This window comes from Hyla sarda, unplaced genomic scaffold (assembly GCF_029499605.1).
Source record: "Hyla sarda isolate aHylSar1 unplaced genomic scaffold, aHylSar1.hap1 scaffold_2337, whole genome shotgun sequence".
NCBI classification, from domain to species: Eukaryota; Metazoa; Chordata; class Amphibia; order Anura; family Hylidae; genus Hyla; species Hyla sarda.
The window spans coordinates 12,019-36,416 of record NW_026609019.1 but is presented as its reverse complement, the minus strand read 5'-3'; the positions used below and the strand labels follow the sequence as shown (position 1 = coordinate 36,416).

General features: G+C 45.0%; 9 non-coding genes and 2 pseudogenes across 9 annotated transcripts; all 11 read left to right on the top strand.

The window, feature by feature from the left end:
• Window positions 1-1,056: 1,056 nt before the first annotated feature.
• Window positions 1,057-1,232, top strand: LOC130322461 (U2 spliceosomal RNA; annotated as a pseudogene).
• Window positions 1,233-3,323: 2,091 nt separating this feature from the next.
• On the top strand, window positions 3,324-3,514 carry LOC130322457 (U2 spliceosomal RNA). Its single transcript, XR_008867965.1, has one exon. It is a non-coding gene; the product is annotated as a U2 spliceosomal RNA (small nuclear RNA).
• A 2,086-nt stretch (window positions 3,515-5,600) lies between these two features.
• On the top strand, window positions 5,601-5,791 carry LOC130322456 (U2 spliceosomal RNA). The gene has a single exon (XR_008867964.1). It is a non-coding gene; the product is annotated as a U2 spliceosomal RNA (small nuclear RNA).
• Window positions 5,792-7,869: 2,078 nt separating this feature from the next.
• Window positions 7,870-8,060, top strand: LOC130322455 (U2 spliceosomal RNA). Its single transcript, XR_008867963.1, has one exon. It is a non-coding gene; the product is annotated as a U2 spliceosomal RNA (small nuclear RNA).
• Window positions 8,061-10,147: 2,087 nt separating this feature from the next.
• On the top strand, window positions 10,148-10,284 carry LOC130322465 (U2 spliceosomal RNA; annotated as a pseudogene).
• A 1,435-nt stretch (window positions 10,285-11,719) lies between these two features.
• LOC130322463 (U2 spliceosomal RNA) lies at window positions 11,720-11,903 on the top strand. The gene has a single exon (XR_008867970.1). It is a non-coding gene; the product is annotated as a U2 spliceosomal RNA (small nuclear RNA).
• Window positions 11,904-14,007: 2,104 nt separating this feature from the next.
• LOC130322454 (U2 spliceosomal RNA) lies at window positions 14,008-14,198 on the top strand. Its single transcript, XR_008867962.1, has one exon. It is a non-coding gene; the product is annotated as a U2 spliceosomal RNA (small nuclear RNA).
• A 2,098-nt stretch (window positions 14,199-16,296) lies between these two features.
• LOC130322459 (U2 spliceosomal RNA) lies at window positions 16,297-16,487 on the top strand. The gene has a single exon (XR_008867967.1). It is a non-coding gene; the product is annotated as a U2 spliceosomal RNA (small nuclear RNA).
• Window positions 16,488-18,561: 2,074 nt separating this feature from the next.
• LOC130322452 (U2 spliceosomal RNA) lies at window positions 18,562-18,752 on the top strand. Its single transcript, XR_008867961.1, has one exon. It is a non-coding gene; the product is annotated as a U2 spliceosomal RNA (small nuclear RNA).
• A 2,079-nt stretch (window positions 18,753-20,831) lies between these two features.
• On the top strand, window positions 20,832-21,022 carry LOC130322451 (U2 spliceosomal RNA). The gene has a single exon (XR_008867960.1). It is a non-coding gene; the product is annotated as a U2 spliceosomal RNA (small nuclear RNA).
• Window positions 21,023-23,094: 2,072 nt separating this feature from the next.
• Window positions 23,095-23,285, top strand: LOC130322460 (U2 spliceosomal RNA). Its single transcript, XR_008867968.1, has one exon. It is a non-coding gene; the product is annotated as a U2 spliceosomal RNA (small nuclear RNA).
• Window positions 23,286-24,398: the final 1,113 nt, after the last annotated feature.

Below are 24,398 nucleotides of genomic sequence, written 5' to 3'. Positions count from 1 at the left end.
AAGCTTTGTTGCTACCTATCATGCTATATTTAAGCTTGGTTTTCCCACCGAGTGAACGCACCTTAAAGTTTTTAAACAAGATTTGCTTTCATTTTTTATGGGGGTCTAAAATGGATAAACTCAGGAGAGATGTAATGATGAAGACAAAGAAATTGGGGGGTAAGGATGTGCCTGATTTAAAAAGGTTTTTATATATTCACTTTTTTTCTATGTGTTTTAATGGCTTGCAAAGAAACTGTTATTGGTCTTATTTTTTAAAATATGCTGCAGGTCACATTTTTAGAAAAAGAAAGTGGATAACCTTACCTTTAACGTCCCCAATCTTATTTATTCCCCCAGCGCACTATGTGGTTTTAGAAAAGATTATTCGTATTTATGGCATTGCTAATTTTAGTCAAGAAATTTGTAGTAATGCACGAAAATTAGTTCCTGAAATCAGGAAGATAGAACAGATTTGCTTAATATCTAATTATTCCACTGAGAAATCTCTAAAAGTTTGGAGGATGGTGAATATGGGATTCTTATCTAATGACTTAAAAGATCTGGCCTGGCAGATAGCACATCAATGTTTGCCTACCAGAGAATTCCAACACAGAAGAGGATTGTGTCGAAGTGCAAAGTGCCCGAGAATGGGGTGTCCTAGTGAGGAAACAGTTTTACACATTTTTTGGAACTGTTTTTACGCCCAAGAGATATGGACTTTGATAGGACCCTTACTAAAATTCATTTCTGATCTTAATTTTTTAAATCATGAAGTTATTTTATATGGATTTTATAATGTTTTATCTGTGGAGAAGTCTCGGGTTTTGTGGATTAGTATAAATTGTATTAAAATTGCACTATGGAAGACAAGGAATATTCTTCTTTTTAAAAGAGACACTATTACCTCTAAAGATTGTGTTCGCCTAGCTCTTAGTGAGATGTATGTTTTCTATTTATTGGATAAAAAAAGATTAGGTCACAAAGTGGCTAAAAGTCTTTGGAATCTACATCTGTGGAATATGCTTTTAGCAGACTAAGTGTAATCTGGACTGCGTAAGGTCTTTTAGTCTAAGAATATTATATCTAAAAGTAAAAAATCTGTTCTTATCAGTTTAATATCTGATACGTCCCCTATCTGGGGACCATATATTAAATGGATTTTTGAGAACGGGGGCCGATTTCGAAGCTTGCTTCCGTCGCCCTATGCATTGACCCGATATGGCAGTATCTTCGGGTACAGTGCACCACCCCCTTACAGGGTTAAAAAGAAAGATTCCTACTTTCATTGCTACCTGCTTGCTGGCTAGCCAGCTAGCCAGCCCTGTGGGCCTTGCTGCTGCAGCCAAAAAACAAAAGGTGGTGCTGCTGCTGCTGCTTCTGCTGCTTCTGCTTGTGTCTGGCCGCTGTTGGAGCGTCCAGGCACAGGACTTCTGCTGCTGCTGACTAAATGGCCTCCTTAATTGGATCATTTGAGTAGCCAGCACACCTGTGCAGGTAGGGCATGACATGATAGGCAGCTGCCTTGATAGCGGGTGGGTGCTGAATGTTCCTAATTGACAAAATAAGATTAATGCTTATGAAGAAATATAAAATCTCATCCCTTCCCCAATATCGCGCCACACCCCTACCCCTTAATTCCCTGGTTGAACTTGATGGACATATGTCTTTTTTCGACCGTACTAACTATGTAACTATGTAACATAACATGGGGGGGGGGGGGGGGGGGGTCTCCTGGCTGTTCACACAGGTGTGTCATTGCTGTACATTGACCATGCATTGCTTCTGTGGTATTGCAAAGGCAAAGACAAATGCTTCCAGCCATCCATTGCACTAATGGATTGGTCATCAGCTGGCTGTCTATGTCCCGCATCAATATAGACCAAAGTACAGAGGGTTAGGCTATGCTATTGTGCACCTACCTGATGCATCAGAAGGTGCGAGGCCCTTGCTAAATTCTGTGCACAGACTTTGAGATCTATACTTTAGACTGTATCTAAACCTGCTCCAACATGGACTGACATTCTGGCCTACTTTCAGCCGATGCGACTTGTCTGTCGCTGAACAGTCGCTTTTTATGTATTCAGCACCTATGTATAATGTTGTAAAAATGCTCTAGAAGCTAAAGTCGCAGAAATGTCACACATATTTGGCCTGCAACTTTCTGTGCGACAAATTCAGACAGGAAAAATCAGTATAAATCCTTAGAAAATTATCCCCCAGTGTCTCCATCTGCTGGCGGTATTGAATAAGCATTGCTGCACTGATGGGGTATGCATTAGACGAAAAAAAAGAAGAAAAAGAAGAATAATACGCCCAGAAAAGAGGCGAAAAGGAGAAAAACGTAAAAAAACGTGAAAAAAAAGTAAGAGGAAGAGAAGGGAAAAAAAGGTGGAAATGGGTTTAAAAGTGATTTCGGCGGAGAAATATATATATATATATATATATATATATATATATATATATATATACGCGCACACACACACATATATATAAACGTATTCTCCGTTGAGATATTGCAGCTGCTGCTGTGTCCAGGCCCAGGAGCCTTAGCACTGTGCTGTGATGTCACTCAATACCACTGACATCACTAGGTGTAAACAACATCTCTCCTTTGCTGTGTATGTGACTATGGAGCTGTTTGGTGATGTCGTCTATTATGGCCTTCATAGAAGCAACAGGAGATTGTTGCATCCATCTAGAACCCTCAGAACTACAGTGCTATGATGTCACTCACTTCCACAGGCCTTGCAGAGTGTAAACAACAACAACCCAGCTTTGTTGTGTATGTAACCATAGGGATTTGTGATGTCACCTAGAACCTTCACAGCAGCGACAGCTTTATGAGGAGCATCAGCACTGCTCTGCCTGAGCAGAACCATCACCGCCATAGGTTGTCAAATAACCCGGATTTAACCCACACAGGTAAGTCCAATGGGGTGCAGGCATGTCCTCTATGCTTACAGCTTCCCGTGGGTGTTGGTTTGATACCGTTTGGGGACAGCCAAGGAGGCATCTGCAGGCAACAAAGGTAGGTGTGTGCTTGTGTGTGTGTTTCCTATGCAGATCCTAAGCCCAGTGTCACATGCAAGTAGGAGGAGTAAGAAGGGTTCCTGGCAAATCCGGGTTATGGATTGCATTTAAAAAGGCCCCGTGGGAGTGCAATGGGCCCCTGTCTTGCTGCTTAGCAATAATGGTATGGGTTTAGGTTCTGCTGTGTGTACTGGTGGTTGACTGCCCCCCAGCCCAGAGTGTGCATGGAAAATTGTCTGGCAGCCTCCCTGACAGCAAGCAGTGATAGTGCCCATGAAGGGGACCTTGTTGGGCCCGCCCCTTTCACGGTTATCGCTTCTCGGCCTTTTGGCTAAGATCAAGTGTAGTATCTGTTCTTATCAGTTTAATATCTGATACGTCCCCTATCTGGGGACCATATATTAAATGGATTTTTGAGAACGGGGGCCGATTTCGAAGCTTGCTTCCGTCGCCCTATGCATTGACCCGATATGGCAGTATCTTCGGGTACAGTGCACCACCCCCTTACAGGGTTAAAAAGAAAGATTCCTACTTTCATTGCTACCTGCTTGCTGGCTAGCCAGCTAGCCAGCCCTGTGGGCCTTGCTGCTGCAGCCAAAAAACAAAAGGTGGTGCTGCTGCTGCTGCTTCTGCTGCTTCTGCTTGTGTCTGGCCGCTGTTGGAGCGTCCAGGCACAGGACTTCTGCTGCTGCTGACTAAATGGCCTCCTTAATTGGATCATTTGAGTAGCCAGCACACCTGTGCAGGTAGGGCATGACATGATAGGCAGCTGCCTTGATAGCGGGTGGGTGCTGAATGTTCCTAATTGACAAAATAAGATTAATGCTTATGAAGAAATATAAAATCTCATCCCTTCCCCAATATCGCGCCACACCCCTACCCCTTAATTCCCTGGTTGAACTTGATGGACATATGTCTTTTTTCGACCGTACTAACTATGTAACTATGTAACATAACATGGGGGGGGGGGGGGGGGGGTCTCCTGGCTGTTCACACAGGTGTGTCATTGCTGTACATTGACCATGCATTGCTTCTGTGGTATTGCAAAGGCAAAGACAAATGCTTCCAGCCATCCATTGCACTAATGGATTGGTCATCAGCTGGCTGTCTATGTCCCGCATCAATATAGACCAAAGTACAGAGGGTTAGGCTATGCTATTGTGCACCTACCTGATGCATCAGAAGGTGCGAGGCCCTTGCTAAATTCTGTGCACAGACTTTGAGATCTATACTTTAGACTGTATCTAAACCTGCTCCAACATGGACTGACATTCTGGCCTACTTTCAGCCGATGCGACTTGTCTGTCGCTGAACAGTCGCTTTTTATGTATTCAGCACCTATGTATAATGTTGTAAAAATGCTCTAGAAGCTAAAGTCGCAGAAATGTCACACATATTTGGCCTGCAACTTTCTGTGCGACAAATTCAGACAGGAAAAATCAGTATAAATCCTTAGAAAATTATCCCCCAGTGTCTCCATCTGCTGGCGGTATTGAATAAGCATTGCTGCACTGATGGGGTATGCATTAGACGAAAAAAAAGAAGAAAAAGAAGAATAATACGCCCAGAAAAGAGGCGAAAAGGAGAAAAACGTAAAAAAACGTGAAAAAAAAGTAAGAGGAAGAGAAGGGAAAAAAAGGTGGAAATGGGTTTAAAAGTGATTTCGGCGGAGAAATATATATATATATATATATATATATATATATATATATATACGCGCACACACACACATATATATAAACGTATTCTCCGTTGAGATATTGCAGCCGCTGCTGTGTCCAGGCCCAGGAGCCTTAGCACTGTGCTGTGATGTCACTCAATACCACTGACATCACTAGGTGTAAACAACATCTCTCCTTTGCTGTGTATGTGACTATTGAGCTGTTTGGTGATGTCGTCTATTATGGCCTTCATAGAAGCAACAGGAGATTGTTGCATCCATCTAGAACCCTCAGAACTACAGTGCTATGATGTCACTCACTTCCACAGGCCTTGCAGAGTGTAAACAACAACAACCCAGCTTTGTTGTGTATGTAACCATAGGGATTTGTGATGTCACCTAGAACCTTCACAGCAGCGACAGCTTTATGAGGAGCATCAGCACTGCTCTGCCTGAGCAGAACCATCACCGCCATAGGTTGTCAAATAACCCGGATTTAACCCACACAGGTAAGTCCAATGGGGTGCAGGCATGTCCTCTATGCTTACAGCTTCCCGTGGGTGTTGGTTTGATACCGTTTGGGGACAGCCAAGGAGGCATCTGCAGGCAACAAAGGTAGGTGTGTGCTTGTGTGTGTGTTTCCTATGCAGATCCTAAGCCCAGTGTCACATGCAAGTAGGAGGAGTAAGAAGGGTTCCTGGCAAATCCGGGTTATGGATTGCATTTAAAAAGGCCCCGTGGGAGTGCAATGGGCCCCTGTCTTGCTGCTTAGCAATAATGGTATGGGTTTAGGTTCTGCTGTGTGTACTGGTGGTTGACTGCCCCCCAGCCCAGAGTGTGCATGGAAAATTGTCTGGCAGCCTCCCTGACAGCAAGCAGTGATAGTGCCCATGAAGGGGACCTTGTTGGGCCCGCCCCTTTCACGGTTATCGCTTCTCGGCCTTTTGGCTAAGATCAAGTGTAGTATCTGTTCTTATCAGTTTAATATCTGATACGTCCCCTATCTGGGGACCATATATTAAATGGATTTTTGAGAACGGGGGCCGATTTCGAAGCTTGCTTCCGTCGCCCTATGCATTGACCCGATATGGCAGTATCTTCGGGTACAGTGCACCACCCCCTTACAGGGTTAAAAAGAAAGATTCCTACTTTCATTGCTACCTGCTTGCTGGCTAGCCAGCTAGCCAGCCCTGTGGGCCTTGCTGCTGCAGCCAAAAAACAAAAGGTGGTGCTGCTGCTGCTGCTTCTGCTGCTTCTGCTTGTGTCTGGCCGCTGTTGGAGCGTCCAGGCACAGGACTTCTGCTGCTGCTGACTAAATGGCCTCCTTAATTGGATCATTTGAGTAGCCAGCACACCTGTGCAGGTAGGGCATGACATGATAGGCAGCTGCCTTGATAGCGGGTGGGTGCTGAATGTTCCTAATTGACAAAATAAGATTAATGCTTATGAAGAAATATAAAATCTCATCCCTTCCCCAATATCGCGCCACACCCCTACCCCTTAATTCCCTGGTTGAACTTGATGGACATATGTCTTTTTTCGACCGTACTAACTATGTAACTATGTAACATAACATGGGGGGGGGTCTCCTGGCTGTTCACACAGGTGTGTCATTGCTGTACATTGACCATGCATTGCTTCTGTGGTATTGCAAAGGCAAAGACAAATGCTTCCAGCCATCCATTGCACTAATGGATTGGTCATCAGCTGGCTGTCTATGTCCCGCATCAATATAGACCAAAGTACAGAGGGTTAGGCTATGCTATTGTGCACCTACCTGATGCATCAGAAGGTGCGAGGCCCTTGCTAAATTCTGTGCACAGACTTTGAGATCTATACTTTAGACTGTATCTAAACCTGCTCCAACATGGACTGACATTCTGGCCTACTTTCAGCCGATGCGACTTGTCTGTCGCTGAACAGTCGCTTTTTATGTATTCAGCACCTATGTATAATGTTGTAAAAATGCTCTAGAAGCTAAAGTCGCAGAAATGTCACACATATTTGGCCTGCAACTTTCTGTGCGACAAATTCAGACAGGAAAAATCAGTATAAATCCTTAGAAAATTATCCCCCAGTGTCTCCATCTGCTGGCGGTATTGAATAAGCATTGCTGCACTGATGGGGTATGCATTAGACGAAAAAAAAGAAGAAAAAGAAGAATAATACGCCCAGAAAAGAGGCGAAAAGGAGAAAAACGTAAAAAAACGTGAAAAAAAAGTAAGAGGAAGAGAAGGGAAAAAAAGGTGGAAATGGGTTTAAAAGTGATTTCGGCGGAGAAATATATATATATATATATATATATATATATATATATATATATACGCGCACACACACACATATATATAAACGTATTCTCCGTTGAGATATTGCAGCCGCTGCTGTGTCCAGGCCCAGGAGCCTTAGCACTGTGCTGTGATGTCACTCAATACCACTGACATCACTAGGTGTAAACAACATCTCTCCTTTGCTGTGTATGTGACTATGGAGCTGTTTGGTGATGTCGTCTATTATGGCCTTCATAGAAGCAACAGGAGATTGTTGCATCCATCTAGAACCCTCAGAACTACAGTGCTATGATGTCACTCACTTCCACAGGCCTTGCAGAGTGTAAACAACAACAACCCAGCTTTGTTGTGTATGTAACCATAGGGATTTGTGATGTCACCTAGAACCTTCACAGCAGCGACAGCTTTATGAGGAGCATCAGCACTGCTCTGCCTGAGCAGAACCATCACCGCCATAGGTTGTCAAATAACCCGGATTTAACCCACACAGGTAAGTCCAATGGGGTGCAGGCATGTCCTCTATGCTTACAGCTTCCCGTGGGTGTTGGTTTGATACCGTTTGGGGACAGCCAAGGAGGCATCTGCAGGCAACAAAGGTAGGTGTGTGCTTGTGTGTGTGTTTCCTATGCAGATCCTAAGCCCAGTGTCACATGCAAGTAGGAGGAGTAAGAAGGGTTCCTGGCAAATCCGGGTTATGGATTGCATTTAAAAAGGCCCCGTGGGAGTGCAATGGGCCCCTGTCTTGCTGCTTAGCAATAATGGTATGGGTTTAGGTTCTGCTGTGTGTACTGGTGGTTGACTGCCCCCCAGCCCAGAGTGTGCATGGAAAATTGTCTGGCAGCCTCCCTGACAGCAAGCAGTGATAGTGCCCATGAAGGGGACCTTGTTGGGCCCGCCCCTTTCACGGTTATCGCTTCTCGGCCTTTTGGCTAAGATCAAGTGTAGTATCTGTTCTTATCAGTTTAATATCTGATACGTCCCCTATCTGGGGACCATATATTAAATGGATTTTTGAGAACGGGGGCCGATTTCGAAGCTTGCTTCCGTCGCCCTATGCATTGACCCGATATGGCAGTATCTTCGGGTACAGTGCACCACCCCCTTACAGGGTTAAAAAGAAAGATTCCTACTTTCATTGCTACCTGCTTGCTGGCTAGCCAGCTAGCCAGCCCTGTGGGCCTTGCTGCTGCAGCCAAAAAACAAAAGGTGGTGCTGCTGCTGCTGCTTCTGCTGCTTCTGCTTGTGTCTGGCCGCTGTTGGAGCGTCCAGGCACAGGACTTCTGCTGCTGCTGACTAAATGGCCTCCTTAATTGGATCATTTGAGTAGCCAGCACACCTGTGCAGGTAGGGCATGACATGATAGGCAGCTGCCTTGATAGCGGGTGGGTGCTGAATGTTCCTAATTGACAAAATAAGATTAATGCTTATGAAGAAATATAAAATCTCATCCCTTCCCCAATATCGCGCCACACCCCTACCCCTTAATTCCCTGGTTGAACTTGATGGACATATGTCTTTTTTCGACCGTACTAACTATGTAACTATGTAACATAACATGGGGGGGGGGGGGGGGTCTCCTGGCTGTTCACACAGGTGTGTCATTGCTGTACATTGACCATGCATTGCTTCTGTGGTATTGCAAAGGCAAAGACAAATGCTTCCAGCCATCCATTGCACTAATGGATTGGTCATCAGCTGGCTGTCTATGTCCCGCATCAATATAGACCAAAGTACAGAGGGTTAGGCTATGCTATTGTGCACCTACCTGATGCATCAGAAGGTGCGAGGCCCTTGCTAAATTCTGTGCACAGACTTTGAGATCTATACTTTAGACTGTATCTAAACCTGCTCCAACATGGACTGACATTCTGGCCTACTTTCAGCCGATGCGACTTGTCTGTCGCTGAACAGTCGCTTTTTATGTATTCAGCACCTATGTATAATGTTGTAAAAATGCTCTAGAAGCTAAAGTCGCAGAAATGTCACACATATTTGGCCTGCAACTTTCTGTGCGACAAATTCAGACAGGAAAAATCAGTATAAATCCTTAGAAAATTATCCCCCAGTGTCTCCATCTGCTGGCGGTATTGAATAAGCATTGCTGCACTGATGGGGTATGCATTAGACGAAAAAAAAGAAGAAAAAGAAGAATAATACGCCCAGAAAAGAGGCGAAAAGGAGAAAAACGTAAAAAAACGTGAAAAAAAAGTAAGAGGAAGAGAAGGGAAAAAAAGGTGGAAATGGGTTTAAAAGTGATTTTGGCGGAGAAATATATATATATATATATATATATATATATATATATATATATATACGCGCACACACACACATATATATAAACGTATTCTCCGTTGAGATATTGCAGCCGCTGCTGTGTCCAGGCCCAGGAGCCTTAGCACTGTGCTGTGATGTCACTCAATACCACTGACATCACTAGGTGTAAACAACATCTCTCCTTTGCTGTGTATGTGACTATGGAGCTGTTTGGTGATGTCGTCTATTATGGCCTTCATAGAAGCAACAGGAGATTGTTGCATCCATCTAGAACCCTCAAAACTACAGTGCTATGATGTCACTCACTTCCACAGGCCTTGCAGAGTGTAAACAACAACAACCCAGCTTTGTTGTGTATGTAACCATAGGGATTTGTGATGTCACCTAGAACCTTCACAGCAGCGACAGCTTTATGAGGAGCATCAGCACTGCTCTGCCTGAGCAGAACCATCACCGCCATAGGTTGTCAAATAACCCGGATTTAACCCACACAGGTAAGTCCAATGGGGTGCAGGCATGTCCTCTATGCTTACAGCTTCCCGTGGGTGTTGGTTTGATACCGTTTGGGGACAGCCAAGGAGGCATCTGCAGGCAACAAAGGTAGGTGTGTGCTTGTGTGTGTGTTTCCTATGCAGATCCTGAGCCCAGTGTCACATGCAAGTAGGAGGAGTAAGAAGGGTTCCTGGCAAATCCGGGTTATGGATTGCATTTAAAAAGGCCCCGTGGGAGTGCAATGGGCCCCTGTCTTGCTGCTTAGCAATAATGGTATGGGTTTAGGTTCTGCTGTGTGTACTGGTGGTTGACTGCCCCCCAGCCCAGAGTGTGCATGGAAAATTGTCTGGCAGCCTCCCTGACAGCAAGCAGTGATAGTGCCCATGAAGGGGACCTTGTTGGGCCCGCCCCTTTCACGGTTATCGCTTCTCGGCCTTTTGGCTAAGATCAAGTGTAGTATCTGCTCACTTGGTCTGGTCAGAGGGTGTCTGGGGTACCCGGCTCCTTGGCCTGGGGGGATCGTCCTTCTTAACGGAGGGACTTCACCCCCCTGCTGCTATTAGGGAGCCGGCTTAGTCCCCAGACAACGGGAGGCGATCACCCTTCACTGCCCACTCTTTGGTGGGGGAGTGTTTTTCTGTCCCTGCCTGGACACGCCTATTGAAGATGGAAGAGATCATGGACACCTCTCAATCTGTTGGAGAGGAGGTTCCTTTTTTTGGGAAGATCAAGAATGGGGTCCGGATCCTGCTGAAAGACCTTGAGAAGAAAAGAAGAGGACTTTCCTTTGTAATGGAGGAAATTCTTTTTGGAGTTTTGGAAATTGCAAAGACACAAATCCTTTCCATGTTGGAATTTCCAAAGAAAGGGTGCTTTGATGTTATTTTGGTTTCCGAAGAGGATTATGATTTATTTTGGAAGAAATTTGAGACAATCAAGTCTGATCCAGTGTGGGAGGGCGTGGAAGTCATTCCCCACTTTCCCAGGAGAGAAAGAATTTTAACGGTGAGGATGTATAGTCCTTACGTCCCTGAGGAGGATATTATAATTCTTTTGACCCAATTTTGTGAGGAAATTGCGCCACTTGGGAAAATTTATAATCAGTATGGAGTCTGGACAACAAAGTGGAGATTTAAAGTAAAGTTCAAGGAAGACGCAGATGGAAGAGTTCTTTATCCCCCTGCCCGTTTTAAAATAGGGGTTATCAATGGAGATATGTTTTTTGCAGGTATGCAGAATTTCTGTAGAAAATGCAAGAAATATGGCCATTTAAAGGAAGAGTGCACCTCAATGTGGTGCCAAAAATGCCAAAAAGAAGGTCATGAAATCGAATCCTGTAGCCAAAAAAGTAAATGTAATTTATGTAACAAAATTGGTCACATGTATGTGAACTGTCCAAAGAGGAAGAAGAAAAGAGAAGAAGAAGTTTCTGAACAAGAGCCAGAAATTAAAAGATCTGTGGTAACCCAAGAGCCAAAAATTGTTGGAAAAGAGATGATAGTAGAAGAAAAGAACATTGGAGAGCATAAGAGTAAAAAGAAAAATGAAGAGCCGGTGAGAGATTTAAGAGGATATTCAGGGTCTTTCCAAACTATTTTGGAGAGAGCTCCAGATGAGGAAAGAGAATTGTTCTTACAGGACCTGGATAATCTATTATCCACCTTTAAAGCCAAGTTGCCTGCAGTAAGAAACAAAGTTTATGATTCTTTTCGCCCTGACGTGGATCGATTTATGGTAACTTATAAAATACCGGCCTGGTTGGCCATCCCAGTAAAAAGGGAAATGGAAAAAGGAAGCTTAACCTATGGTTTAATTGATTACTTGGCAGTTTACGCCCGGAGAAAGGGAATGAATTTGTTATAATTTTGGAATGTTTATTATTTTTATTGTTGTTATAATATTTTATTTCAATTTGTCTTTTTTTAGGAATAAATAAAAGTGTTACCTGATGATGAACAAAACAATCGAGTCCATATAAGATCTTGGAGCTCTGATTGAGTTCTGAGGGCTAACTTAAAAAAAAATCTGTTCTTATCAGTTTAATATCTGATACGTCCCCTATCTGGGGACCATATATTAAATGGATTTTTGAGAACGGGGGCCGATTTCGAAGCTTGCTTCCGTCGCCCTATGCATTGACCCGATATGGCAGTATCTTCGGGTACAGTGCACCACCCCCTTACAGGGTTAAAAAGAAAGATTCCTACTTTCATTGCTACCTGCTTGCTGGCTAGCCAGCTAGCCAGCCCTGTGGGCCTTGCCTGCAGCCAAAAAACAAAAGGTGGTGCTGCTGCTGCTGCTTCTGCTGCTTCTGCTTGTGTCTGGCCGCTGTTGGAGCGTCCAGGCACAGGACTTCTGCTGCTGCTGACTAAATGGCCTCCTTAATTGGATCATTTGAGTAGCCAGCACACCTGTGCAGGTAGGGCATGACATGATAGGCAGCTGCCTTGATAGCGGGTGGGTGCTGAATGTTCCTAATTGACAAAATAAGATTAATGCTTATGAAGAAATATAAAATCTCATCCCTTCCCCAATATCGCGCCACACCCCTACCCCTTAATTCCCTGGTTGAACTTGATGGACATATGTCTTTTTTCGACCGTACTAACTATGTAACTATGTAACATAACATGGGGGGGGGGGGGGGGGGGTCTCCTGGCTGTTCACACAGGTGTGTCATTGCTGTACATTGACCATGCATTGCTTCTGTGGTATTGCAAAGGCAAAGACAAATGCTTCCAGCCATCCATTGCACTAATGGATTGGTCATCAGCTGGCTGTCTATGTCCCGCATCAATATAGACCAAAGTACAGAGGGTTAGGCTATGCTATTGTGCACCTACCTGATGCATCAGAAGGTGCGAGGCCCTTGCTAAATTCTGTGCACAGACTTTGAGATCTATACTTTAGACTGTATCTAAACCTGCTCCAACATGGACTGACATTCTGGCCTACTTTCAGCCGATGCGACTTGTCTGTCGCTGAACAGTCGCTTTTTATGTATTCAGCACCTATGTATAATGTTGTAAAAATGCTCTAGAAGCTAAAGTCGCAGAAATGTCACACATATTTGGCCTGCAACTTTCTGTGCGACAAATTCAGACAGGAAAAATCAGTATAAATCCTTAGAAAATTATCCCCCAGTGTCTCCATCTGCTGGCGGTATTGAATAAGCATTGCTGCACTGATGGGGTATGCATTAGACGAAAAAAAAGAAGAAAAAGAAGAATAATATGCCCAGAAAAGAGGCGAAAAGGAGAAAAACGTAAAAAAACGTGAAAAAAAAGTAAGAGGAAGAGAAGGGAAAAAAAGGTGGAAATGGGTTTAAAAGTGATTTCGGCGGAGAAATATATATATATATATATATATATATATATATATATATATATATATATATATATATATATACGCGCACACACACACATATATATAAACGTATTCTCCGTTGAGATATTGCAGCCGCTGCTGTGTCCAGGCCCAGGAGCCTTAGCACTGTGCTGTGATGTCACTCAATACCACTGACATCACTAGGTGTAAACAACATCTCTCCTTTGCTGTGTATGTGACTATGGAGCTGTTTGGTGATGTCGTCTATTATGGCCTTCATAGAAGCAACAGGAGATTGTTGCATCCATCTAGAACCCTCAGAACTACAGTGCTATGATGTCACTCACTTCCACAGGCCTTGCAGAGTGTAAACAACAACAACCCAGCTTTGTTGTGTATGTAACCATAGGGATTTGTGATGTCACCTAGAACCTTCACAGCAGCGACAGCTTTATGAGGAGCATCAGCACTGCTCTGCCTGAGCAGAACCATCACCGCCATAGGTTGTCAAATAACCCGGATTTAACCCACACAGGTAAGTCCAATGGGGTGCAGGCATGTCCTCTATGCTTACAGCTTCCCGTGGGTGTTGGTTTGATACCGTTTGGGGACAGCCAAGGAGGCATCTGCAGGCAACAAAGGTAGGTGTGTGCTTGTGTGTGTGTTTCCTATGCAGATCCTAAGCCCAGTGTCACATGCAAGTAGGAGGAGTAAGAAGGGTTCCTGGCAAATCCGGGTTATGGATTGCATTTAAAAAGGCCCCGTGGGAGTGCAATGGGCCCCTGTCTTGCTGCTTAGCAATAATGGTATGGGTTTAGGTTCTGCTGTGTGTACTGGTGGTTGACTGCCCCCCAGCCCAGAGTGTGCATGGAAAATTGTCTGGCAGCCTCCCTGACAGCAAGCAGTGATAGTGCCCATGAAGGGGACCTTGTTGGGCCCGCCCCTTTCACGGTTATCGCTTCTCGGCCTTTTGGCTAAGATCAAGTGTAGTATCTGTTCTTATCAGTTTAATATCTGATACGTCCCCTATCTGGGGACCATATATTAAATGGATTTTTGAGAACGGGGGCCGATTTCGAAGCTTGCTTCCGTCGCCCTATGCATTGACCCGATATGGCAGTATCTTCGGGTACAGTGCACCACCCCCTTACAGGGTTAAAAAGAAAGATTCCTACTTTCATTGCTACCTGCTTGCTGGCTAGCCAGCTAGCCAGCCCTGTGGGCCTTGCTGCTGCAGCCAAAAAACAAAAGGTGGTGCTGCTGCTGCTGCTGCTTCTGCTGCTTCTGCTTGTGTCTGGCCGCTGTTGGAGCGTCCAGGCACAGGACTTCTGCTGCTGCTGACTAAATGGCCTCCTTAATTGGATCATTTGAGTAGCCAGCACACCTGTGCAGGTAGGGCATGACATGATAGGCAGCTGCCTTGATAGCGGGTGGGTGCTGAATGTTCCTAATTGACAAAATAAGATTAATGCTTATGAAGAAATATAAAATCTCATCCCTTCCCCAATATCGCGCCACACCCCTACCCCTTAATTCCCTGGTTGAACTTGATGGACATATGTCTTTTTTCGACCGTACTAACTATGTAACTATGTAACATAACATGGGGGGGGTCTCCTGGCTGTTCACACAGGTGTGTCATTGCTGTACATTGACCATGCATTGCTTCTGTGGTATTGCAAAGGCAAAGACAAATGCTTCCAGCCATCCATTGCACTAATGGATTGGTCATCAGCTGGCTGTCTATGTCCCGCATCAATATAGACCAAAGTACAGAGGGTTAGGCTATGCTATTGTGCACCTACCTGATGCATCAGAAGGTGCGAGGCCCTTGCTAAATTCTGTGCACAGACTTTGAGATCTATACTTTAGACTGTATCTAAACCTGCTCCAACATGGACTGACATTCTGGCCTACTTTCAGCCGATGCGACTTGTCTGTCGCTGAACAGTCGCTTTTTATGTATTCAGCACCTATGTATAATGTTGTAAAAATGCTCTAGAAGCTAAAGTCGCAGAAATGTCACACATATTTGGCCTGCAACTTTCTGTGCGACAAATTCAGACAGGAAAAATCAGTATAAATCCTTAGAAAATTATCCCCCAGTGTCTCCATCTGCTGGCGGTATTGAATAAGCATTGCTGCACTGATGGGGTATGCATTAGACGAAAAAAAAGAAGAAAAAGAAGAATAATACGCCCAGAAAAGAGGCGAAAAGGAGAAAAACGTAAAAAAACGTGAAAAAAAAGTAAGAGGAAGAGAAGGGAAAAAAAGGTGGAAATGGGTTTAAAAGTGATTTCGGCGGAGAAATATATATATATATATATATATATATATATATATATATATATATATATATAAATATATATACGCGCACACACACACATATATATAAACGTATTCTCCGTTGAGATATTGCAGCCGCTGCTGTGTCCAGGCCCAGGAGCCTTAGCACTGTGCTGTGATGTCACTCAATACCACTGACATCACTAGGTGTAAACAACATCTCTCCTTTGCTGTGTATGTGACTATGGAGCTGTTTGGTGATGTCGTCTATTATGGCCTTCATAGAAGCAACAGGAGATTGTTGCATCCATCTAGAACCCTCAGAACTACAGTGCTATGATGTCACTCACTTCCACAGGCCTTGCAGAGTGTAAACAACAACAACCCAGCTTTGTTGTGTATGTAACCATAGGGATTTGTGATGTCACCTAGAACCTTCACAGCAGCGACAGCTTTATGAGGAGCATCAGCACTGCTCTGCCTGAGCAGAACCATCACCGCCATAGGTTGTCAAATAACCCGGATTTAACCCACACAGGTAAGTCCAATGGGGTGCAGGCATGTCCTCTATGCTTACAGCTTCCCGTGGGTGTTGGTTTGATACCGTTTGGGGACAGCCAAGGAGGCATCTGCAGGCAACAAAGGTAGGTGTGTGCTTGTGTGTGTGTTTCCTATGCAGATCCTAAGCCCAGTGTCACATGCAAGTAGGAGGAGTAAGAAGGGTTCCTGGCAAATCCGGGTTATGGATTGCATTTAAAAAGGCCCCGTGGGAGTGCAATGGGCCCCTGTCTTGCTGCTTAGCAATAATGGTATGGGTTTAGGTTCTGCTGTGTGTACTGGTGGTTGACTGCCCCCCAGCCCAGAGTGTGCATGGAAAATTGTCTGGCAGCCTCCCTGACAGCAAGCAGTGATAGTGCCCATGAAGGGGACCTTGTTGGGCCCGCCCCTTTCACGGTTATCGCTTCTCAGCCTTTTGGCTAAGATCAAGTGTAGTATCTGTTCTTATCAGTTTAATATCTGATACGTCCCCTATCTGGGGACCATATATTAAATGGATTTTTGAGAACGGGGGCCGATTTCGAAGCTTGCTTCCGTCGCCCTATGCATTGACCCGATATGGCAGTATCTTCGGGTACAGTGCACCACCCCCTTACAGGGTTAAAAAGAAAGATTCCTACTTTCATTGCTACCTGCTTGCTGGCTAGCCAGCTAGCCAGCCCTGTGGGCCTTGCTGCTGCAGCCAAAAAACAAAAGGTGGTGCTGCTGCTGCTGCTTCTGCTGCTTCTGCTTGTGTCTGGCCGCTGTTGGAGCGTCCAGGCACAGGACTTCTGCTGCTGCTGACTAAATGGCCTCCTTAATTGGATCATTTGAGTAGCCAGCACACCTGTGCAGGTAGGGCATGACATGATAGGCAGCTGCCTTGATAGCGGGTGGGTGCTGAATGTTCCTAATTGACAAAATAAGATTAATGCTTATGAAGAAATATAAAATCTCATCCCTTCCCCAATATCGCGCCACACCCCTACCCCTTAATTCCCTGGTTGAACTTGATGGACATATGTCTTTTTTCGACCGTACTAACTATGTAACTATGTAACATAACATGGGGGGGGGGGGGGGGTCTCCTGGCTGTTCACACAGGTGTGTCATTGCTGTACATTGACCATGCATTGCTTCTGTGGTATTGCAAAGGCAAAGACAAATGCTTCCAGCCATCCATTGCACTAATGGATTGGTCATCAGCTGGCTGTCTATGTCCCGCATCAATATAGACCAAAGTACAGAGGGTTAGGCTATGCTATTGTGCACCTACCTGATGCATCAGAAGGTGCGAGGCCCTTGCTAAATTCTGTGCACAGACTTTGAGATCTATACTTTAGACTGTATCTAAACCTGCTCCAACATGGACTGACATTCTGGCCTACTTTCAGCCGATGCGACTTGTCTGTCGCTGAACAGTCGCTTTTTATGTATTCAGCACCTATGTATAATGTTGTAAAAATGCTCTAGAAGCTAAAGTCGCAGAAATGTCACACATATTTGGCCTGCAACTTTCTGTGCGACAAATTCAGACAGGAAAAATCAGTATAAATCCTTAGAAAATTATCCCCCAGTGTCTCCATCTGCTGGCGGTATTGAATAAGCATTGCTGCACTGATGGGGTATGCATTAGACGAAAAAAAAGAAGAAAAAGAAGAATAATACGCCCAGAAAAGAGGCGAAAAGGAGAAAAACGTAAAAAAACGTGAAAAAAAAGTAAGAGGAAGAGAAGGGAAAAAAAGGTGGAATTGGGTTTAAAAGTGATTTCGGCGGAGAAATATATATATATATATATATATATATATATACGCGCACACACACACATATATATAAACGTATTCTCCGTTGAGATATTGCAGCCGCTGCTGTGTCCAGGCCCAGGAGCCTTAGCACTGTGCTGTGATGTCACTCAATACCACTGACATCACTAGGTGTAAACAACATCTCTCCTTTGCTGTGTATGTGACTATGGAGCTGTTTGGTGATGTCGTCTATTATGGCCTTCATAGAAGCAACAGGAGATTGTTGCATCCATCTAGAACCCTCAGAACTACAGTGCTATGATGTCACTGACTTCCACAGGCCTTGCAGAGTGTAAACAACAACAACCCAGCTTTGTTGTGTATGTAACCATAGGGATTTGTGATGTCACCTAGAACCTTCACAGCAGCGACAGCTTTATGAGGAGCATCAGCACTGCTCTGCCTGAGCAGAACCATCACCGCCATAGGTTGTCAAATAACCCGGATTTAACCCACACAGGTAAGTCCAATGGGGTGCAGGCATGTCCTCTATGCTTACAGCTTCCCGTGGGTGTTGGTTTGATACCGTTTGGGGACAGCCAAGGAGGCATCTGCAGGCAACAAAGGTAGATGTGTGCTTGTGTGTGTGTTTCCTATGCAGATCCTAAGCCCAGTGTCACATGCAAGTAGGAGGAGTAAGAAGGGTTCCTGGCAAATCCGGGTTATGGATTGCATTTAAAAAGGCCCCGTGGGAGTGCAATGGGCCCCTGTCTTGCTGCTTAGCAATAATGGTATGGGTTTAGGTTCTGCTGTGTGTACTGGTGGTTGACTGCCCCCCCAGCCCAGAGTGTGCATGGAAAATTGTCTGGCAGCCTCCCTGACAGCAAGCAGTGATAGTGCCCATGAAGGGGACCTTGTTGGGCCCGCCCCTTTCACGGTTATCGCTTCTCGGCCTTTTGGCTAAGATCAAGTGTAGTATCTGTTCTTATCAGTTTAATATCTGATACGTCCCCTATCTGGGGACCATATATTAAATGGATTTTTGAGAACGGGGGCCGATTTCGAAGCTTGCTTCCGTCGCCCTATGCATTGACCCGATATGGCAGTATCTTCGGGTACAGTGCACCACCCCCTTACAGGGTTAAAAAGAAAGATTCCTACTTTCATTGCTACCTGCTTGCTGGCTAGCCAGCTAGCCAGCCCTGTGGGCCTTGCTGCTGCAGCCAAAAAACAAAAGGTGGTGCTGCTGCTGCTGCTTCTGCTGCTTCTGCTTGTGTCTGGCCGCTGTTGGAGCGTCCAGGCACAGGACTTCTGCTGCTGCTGACTAAATGGCCTCCTTAATTGGATCATTTGAGTAGCCAGCACACCTGTGCAGGTAGGGCATGACATGATAGGCAGCTGCCTTGATAGCGGGTGGGTGCTGAATGTTCCTAATTGACAAAATAAGATTAATGCTTATGAAGAAATATAAAATCTCATCCCTTCCCCAATATCGCGCCACACCCCTACCCCTTAATTCCCTGGTTGAACTTGATGGACATATGTCTTTTTTCGACCGTACTAACTATGTAACTATGTAACATAACATGGGGGGGGGGGGGGGGTCTCCTGGCTGTTCACACAGGTGTGTCATTGCTGTACATTGACCATGCATTGCTTCTGTGGTATTGCAAAGGCAAAGACAAATGCTTCCAGCCATCCATTGCACTAATGGATTGGTCATCAGCTGGCTGTCTATGTCCCGCATCAATATAGACCAAAGTACAGAGGGTTAGGCTATGCTATTGTGCACCTACCTGATGCATCAGAAGGTGCGAGGCCCTTGCTAAATTCTGTGCACAGACTTTGAGATCTATACTTTAGACTGTATCTAAACCTGCTCCAACATGGACTGACATTCTGGCCTACTTTCAGCCGATGCGACTTGTCTGTCGCTGAACAGTCGCTTTTTATGTATTCAGCACCTATGTATAATGTTGTAAAAATGCTCTAGAAGCTAAAGTCGCAGAAATGTCACACATATTTGGCCTGCAACTTTCTGTGCGACAAATTCAGACAGGAAAAATCAGTATAAATCCTTAGAAAATTATCCCCCAGTGTCTCCATCTGCTGGCGGTATTGAATAAGCATTGCTGCACTGATGGGGTATGCATTAGACGAAAAAAAAGAAGAAAAAGAAGAATAATACGCCCAGAAAAGAGGCGAAAAGGAGAAAAACGTAAAAAAACGTGAAAAAAAAGTAAGAGGAAGAGAAGGGAAAAAAAGGTGGAAATGGGTTTAAAAGTGATTTCGGCGGAGAAATATATATATATATATATATATATATATATATATATACGCGCACACACACACATATATATAAACGTATTCTCCGTTGAGATATTGCAGCCGCTGCTGTGTCCAGGCCCAGGAGCCTTAGCACTGTGCTGTGATGTCACTCAATACCACTGACATCACTAGGTGTAAACAACATCTCTCCTTTGCTGTGTATGTGACTATGGAGCTGTTTGGTGATGTCGTCTATTATGGCCTTCATAGAAGCAACAGGAGATTGTTGCATCCATCTAGAACCCTCAGAACTACAGTGCTATGATGTCACTCACTTCCACAGGCCTTGCAGAGTGTAAACAACAACAACCCAGCTTTGTTGTGTATGTAACCATAGGGATTTGTGATGTCACCTAGAACCTTCACAGCAGCGACAGCTTTATGAGGAGCATCAGCACTGCTCTGCCTGAGCAGAACCATCACCGCCATAGGTTGTCAAATAACCCGGATTTAACCCACACAGGTAAGTCCAATGGGGTGCAGGCATGTCCTCTATGCTTACAGCTTCCCGTGGGTGTTGGTTTGATACCGTTTGGGGACAGCCAAGGAGGCATCTGCAGGCAACAAAGGTAGGTGTGTGCTTGTGTGTGTGTTTCCTATGCAGATCCTAAGCCCAGTGTCACATGCAAGTAGGAGGAGTAAGAAGGGTTCCTGGCAAATCCGGGTTATGGATTGCATTTAAAAAGGCCCCGTGGGAGTGCAATGGGCCCCTGTCTTGCTGCTTAGCAATAATGGTATGGGTTTAGGTTCTGCTGTGTGTACTGGTGGTTGACTGCCCCCCAGCCCAGAGTGTGCATGGAAAATTGTCTGGCAGCCTCCCTGACAGCAAGCAGTGATAGTGCCCATGAAGGGGACCTTGTTGGGCCCGCCCCTTTCACGGTTATCGCTTCTCGGCCTTTTGGCTAAGATCAAGTGTAGTATCTGTTCTTATCAGTTTAATATCTGATACGTCCCCTATCTGGGGACCATATATTAAATGGATTTTTGAGAACGGGGGCCGATTTCGAAGCTTGCTTCCGTCGCCCTATGCATTGACCCGATATGGCAGTATCTTCGGGTACAGTGCACCACCCCCTTACAGGGTTAAAAAGAAAGATTCCTACTTTCATTGCTACCTGCTTGCTGGCTAGCCAGCTAGCCAGCCCTGTGGGCCTTGCTGCTGCAGCCAAAAAACAAAAGGTGGTGCTGCTGCTGCTGCTTCTGCTGCTTCTGCTTGTGTCTGGCCGCTGTTGGAGCGTCCAGGCACAGGACTTCTGCTGCTGCTGACTAAATGGCCTCCTTAATTGGATCATTTGAGTAGCCAGCACACCTGTGCAGGTAGGGCATGACATGATAGGCAGCTGCCTTGATAGCGGGTGGGTGCTGAATGTTCCTAATTGACAAAATAAGATTAATGCTTATGAAGAAATATAAAATCTCATCCCTTCCCCAATATCGCGCCACACCCCTACCCCTTAATTCCCTGGTTGAACTTGATGGACATATGTCTTTTTTCGACCGTACTAACTATGTAACTATGTAACATAACATGGGGGGGGGTCTCCTGGCTGTTCACACAGGTGTGTCATTGCTGTACATTGACCATGCATTGCTTCTGTGGTATTGCAAAGGCAAAGACAAATGCTTCCAGCCATCCATTGCACTGATGGATTGGTCATCAGCTGGCTGTCTATGTCCCGCATCAATATAGACCAAAGTACAGAGGGTTAGGCTATGCTATTGTGCACCTACCTGATGCATCAGAAGGTGCGAGGCCCTTGCTAAATTCTGTGCACAGACTTTGAGATCTATACTTTAGACTGTATCTAAACCTGCTCCAACATGGACTGACATTCTGGCCTACTTTCAGCCGATGCGACTTGTCTGTCGCTGAACAGTCGCTTTTTATGTATTCAGCACCTATGTATAATGTTGTAAAAATGCTCTAGAAGCTAAAGTCGCAGAAATGTCACACATATTTGGCCTGCAACTTTCTGTGCGACAAATTCAGACAGGAAAAATCAGTATAAATCCTTAGAAAATTATCCCCCAGTGTCTCCATCTGCTGGCGGTATTGAATAAGCATTGCTGCACTGATGGGGTATGCATTAGACGAAAAAAAAGAAGAAAAAGAAGAATAATACGCCCAGAAAAGAGGCGAAAAGGAGAAAAACGTAAAAAAACGTGAAAAAAAAGTAAGAGGAAGAGAAGGGAAAAAAAGGTGGAAATGGGTTTAAAAGTGATTTCGGCGGAGAAATATATATATATATATATATATATATATATATATATACGCGCACACACACACATATATATAAACGTATTCTCCGTTGAGATATTGCAGCCGCTGCTGTGTCCAGGCCCAGGAGCCTTAGCACTGTGCTGTGATGTCACTCAATACCACTGACATCACTAGGTGTAAACAACATCTCTCCTTTGCTGTGTATGTGACTATGGAGCTGTTTGGTGATGTCGTCTATTATGGCCTTCATAGAAGCAACAGGAGATTGTTGCATCCATCTAGAACCCTCAGAACTACAGTGCTATGATGTCACTCACTTCCACAGGCCTTGCAGAGTGTAAACAACAACAACCCAGCTTTGTTGTGTATGTAACCATAGGGATTTGTGATGTCACCTAGAACCTTCACAGCAGCGACAGCTTTATGAGGAGCATCAGCACTGCTCTGCCTGAGCAGAACCATCACCGCCATAGGTTGTCAAATAACCCGGATTTAACCCACACAGGTAAGTCCAATGGGGTGCAGGCATGTCCTCTATGCTTACAGCTTCCCGTGGGTGTTGGTTTGATACCGTTTGGGGACAGCCAAGGAGGCATCTGCAGGCAACAAAGGTAGGTGTGTGCTTGTGTGTGTGTTTCCTATGCAGATCCTAAGCCCAGTGTCACATGCAAGTAGGAGGAGTAAGAAGGGTTCCTGGCAAATCCGGGTTATGGATTGCATTTAAAAAGGCCCCGTGGGAGTGCAATGGGCCCCTGTCTTGCTGCTTAGCAATAATGGTATGGGTTTAGGTTCTGCTGTGTGTACTGGTGGTTGACTGCCCCCCAGCCCAGAGTGTGCATGGAAAATTGTCTGGCAGCCTCCCTGACAGCAAGCAGTGATAGTGCCCATGAAGGGGACCTTGTTGGGCCCGCCCCTTTCACGGTTATCGCTTCTCGGCCTTTTGGCTAAGATCAAGTGTAGTATCTGTTCTTATCAGTTTAATATCTGATACGTCCCCTATCTGGGAACCATATATTAAATGGATTTTTGAGAACGGGGGCCGATTTCGAAGCTTGCTTCCGTCGCCCTATGCATTGACCCGATATGGCAGTATCTTCGGGTACAGTGCACCACCCCCTTACAGGGTTAAAAAGAAAGATTCCTACTTTCATTGCTACCTGCTTGCTGGCTAGCCAGCTAGCCAGCCCTGTGGGCCTTGCTGCTGCAGCCAAAAAACAAAAGGTGGTGCTGCTGCTGCTGCTTCTGCTGCTTCTGCTTGTGTCTGGCCGCTGTTGGAGCGTCCAGGCACAGGACTTCTGCTGCTGCTGACTAAATGGCCTCCTTAATTGGATCATTTGAGTAGCCAGCACACCTGTGCAGGTAGGGCATGACATGATAGGCAGCTGCCTTGATAGCGGGTGGGTGCTGAATGTTCCTAATTGACAAAATAAGATTAATGCTTATGAAGAAATATAAAATCTCATCCCTTCCCCAATATCGCGCCACACCCCTACCCCTTAATTCCCTGGTTGAACTTGATGGACATATGTCTTTTTTCGACCGTACTAACTATGTAACTATGTAACATAACATGGGGGGGGGGGGGGGGGGGGTCTCCTGGCTGTTCACACAGGTGTGTCATTGCTGTACATTGACCATGCATTGCTTCTGTGGTATTGCAAAGGCAAAGACAAATGCTTCCAGCCATCCATTGCACTAATGGATTGGTCATCAGCTGGCTGTCTATGTCCCGCATCAATATAGACCAAAGTACAGAGGGTTAGGCTATGCTATTGTGCACCTACCTGATGCATCAGAAGGTGCGAGGCCCTTGCTAAATTCTGTGCACAGACTTTGAGATCTATACTTTAGACTGTATCTAAACCTGCTCCAACATGGACTGACATTCTGGCCTACTTTCAGCCGATGCGACTTGTCTGTCGCTGAACAGTCGCTTTTTATGTATTCAGCACCTATGTATAATGTTGTAAAAATGCTCTAGAAGCTAAAGTCGCAGAAATGTCACACATATTTGGCCTGCAACTTTCTGTGCGACAAATTCAGACAGGAAAAATCAGTATAAATCCTTAGAAAATTATCCCCCAGTGTCTCCATCTGCTGGCGGTATTGAATAAGCATTGCTGCACTGATGGGGTATGCATTAGACGAAAAAAAAGAAGAAAAAGAAGAATAATACGCCCAGAAAAGAGGCGAAAAGGAGAAAAACGTAAAAAAACGTGAAAAAAAAG